This window comes from Raphanus sativus, chromosome 3 (genome assembly GCF_000801105.2).
Source record: "Raphanus sativus cultivar WK10039 chromosome 3, ASM80110v3, whole genome shotgun sequence".
Classification (NCBI taxonomy): domain Eukaryota; kingdom Viridiplantae; phylum Streptophyta; class Magnoliopsida; order Brassicales; family Brassicaceae; genus Raphanus; species Raphanus sativus.
In genome coordinates this window covers 13,173,033-13,176,366 of record NC_079513.1, presented here as the reverse complement: position 1 = coordinate 13,176,366, position 3,334 = coordinate 13,173,033, and positions in this window count along the sequence as shown.

The window sequence follows — 3,334 nt, the reverse complement described above, 5'->3', positions numbered from 1 at the left end:
TTGTGTGAAAGGGGATTAGAGTTAGAAAATTATAATTTTTTCAATTCTATCAAAAATATTGGTGATTATGGGTGTGATTGGTAGTGGTTGTGGGTGCTCTCCACAGCCCTATTTATTTTTAAATCACCAAAATCAGAGCAATCAAATTTTAATTTATTTTTTAAAACCACAGCTCTTGAAATAACCTACAGCTGTAGAAGTGCTCTGCAGAGCCAAATATCCAAATCGATTTTTATTGCTTTCCACAAAATTCTACAACATTAAAAATTAAAGCTGTAGTAAAATGTCTACAGATTTTTTTCTACAGCAATAATTTTGAAGCTACAACCATTACCAATCGGAAGCTATGTCCCAATCGTTTGTCATATACATTTTCCTCATCTTAAATTTTGTTTCTTTTGTTTATCTCATTAAATTTTATCTGTTTGAATGTTTTTTAAGAACTCAGCTCAATTCTACAATGTTGCAATATATGACTAACAACTACTTTGTATATATCTTCCAAACGATTTGCTATACATACAACAACTATCAATCAAATAATCAATACATGTACGTTTTTAACTTAGTTTCAAATAAAAAATTTCAACCTCTAAGTTAATAAAAACCAAAGCATCTTCTAAATTGGGCAGACAATTAATTAAATTAAATACCCAAAAGTCATTTACATGGAAAAGCCCATTAAAATATTAATAATAAATTCCATTACAAACTAATTGTTTCCGGTCACAAAATAATGTAAACCATAAAAAAAATTAAAGGTTTTTGTATTTTATTTCTTTCCCGGTGTGTCTTAGTTAAGTCTTCTTCCTTGATGTTCATAAGACCGAAATTTGTTTGGAACATCCATATTTGAAAACCAGACCAAAAGAAGATTTTATGTTTATCAAAACAGTTCACTCTATTCTAGGGGCCAATCAACCTACTCAAATAAAGGTTTGGTTTTCAAAATTTGGGTTTAGAAATTTTCATATTTAACGATTAGGGATTCGTTCGTTGATAAAATCATTTATTTATTTCTCATGATGATATATTTTCCTTCTCTAATTGTATATCTTCGAGACACAGAATATTTCAATGGCTTCTTGGGAAAACTTAGTCTTTGTATTTGAGATTGGTAAACTATCAATCTGAACCTTTCAATTTTATGTTTATAAATTATTATCTCACAATACAGCAAGACAGAAGAATGATTGTATATTTTTTAAACGTTGCATGCCTTTTCAAGTATGTGTGTCGTATCAACCTACTCCGATACTTCTCCCAAAAAGGTTGAAAATCCCTTCAAATTCGGTCTGGTCGGCTGCTTCTTTAGGTGTCTCTGCAGAAGTCAACTGGTGTCTCTGCAGAAGTGTAAATAGCTTGCATGAGAGATGTCACGGACAAAAAAACAGTCTTGATCCTAAACAGATTAATCTCATGGTTAGTGAATTTCAAGCAATTTGCTGTCTTTTTTTTATATTACTAACATAATTGGGGATCTGTTTTATTTTATGTATGTTAACTGATGATCTCTCTGTAATGGATCATCTTCAATATTCATGGATTCACCACTAAGAGAAAAAGCAAGAAATATATTTCTACCATCAAATGCAGTGAACAGAGGCTAGTATTCAACTCAGTCTAAATATAGAAGTCTGTCTAGCTAACTCGTAGTGAATGTATCGTTCATGTTGCTTGCGTCTCTAGGATTAAATTGCTGGTTTATTATCATGCCAAAAACCATTAAGATTAGACAATTTAGATTATTAATTGCAGGGCGGTGATTTGAAAACTTTTAAAGGCTGTATAAATAATTTCAACCTAAGCAAATAAACATAAGAACGAAAACTGAGTAAGCATAAAAAATAAAAATTCATAAAAAACAGAGGCTTGAAATTACCATGATTCAAACAAATTGGACAACAAATTTTTTAAAAAATGGTTAAAGAAACCACCAAACAGAACTAAAATCGCAACATTGAAAACCAAAACAGAAAACTCATAGCACTAATGAAAAAAATAAGCCTCTGCTCAGAGGTGTCCTATAACGCCCAGTCTCAATGTAGCCACTTTTTTAGAACTTGTCTTTCTCAACCTTTATAGTTAGCTCTGGTCTTGTAACATATTTCTGATAAAAATCCTCCTCCAAACCAGTGATTGGTGTCCTTGGTTGGTGTCAGATCATTAGATTCAGAATGTTGAGATGAACCACACTGTAACATCAGAGACCCCTATATTAAAAATACAAAACAATCAGCTACTAAGCTTATACATAATCCATCAATATATGTATTATTATAATAGAAAATTATCAGACAACCTTAGGAGCATCAGACTGAGTTGAAAATATCCCTCCAAACGTGTTATCACTTCCCTACATATAGCAATAATATCACGTTAGAATGTCGGTATCAACAACACGAAAATATACATGACATGCTGTTCCATTAGTTTTACCGTAGCAGATTGAGTCGCATGGATGTTTGGTTGAGCGATAAGAACCACCTGAATGAGTAACCATGAAGTTGATGAGGATTTTTGTTTATCCGTGCTGCAACCCATGGAATAATTTTCCCATTTCATCCTTCGTCACAAATCCATGAATCTTGTCACCCTATTAAATATGAACACGAAATAGTAAGAAACCTTACATACTATGTATAGCAAGCATAACATATGAAATAAAACAACTCCAACGGCTCTTTAAACTTTAGTATGCAGAAAGACCATCTTAATAACTTCACCACCCGCAGCTGGATGATTTTGATCTTAACTTGTAAGGCTTCGGGTCTCCGATATGGTTCATCGCAGTCATGTTGATTTTTTTTTGGGTATGGCAATGATTTTACTTTGGTTTGCAATGGGACGAAATGACTCACATCCCCTTGGCTTATATAGGAGGAAAAAAGAGTCATAAAGAGAAGATATTCGTATCATAATGCCTTTAAGACGTTCAATTTAGCTTGTCAATCACTCATATATCAACGCATAGAACAGCAATGTTTACCATATATATGTCATTGATATATATTCTATATAAATGGAGTATTAATCAGTGGAATCACCTTAAATGTTTACCATATTAAAGAGATATAATGCATTTTGAGTTTATAAAATAGTCAAAACTATATATATACTAACCTAAAATAATTATGGCCACATCTGTCGTATTTAAATGACATATACCACCAGTAATTAGGCTATATACATTCTTATCTTATAGAGAATATACCATCATAAAATAGTTTAGCAAATTCAAAGCGGTTCTCGTAAATTCAACCATTTCCTATAAAGATCTTTCAAGCATCGTTCCCTACATTAATATAAAAAATTACGATATCAATATAAAAAA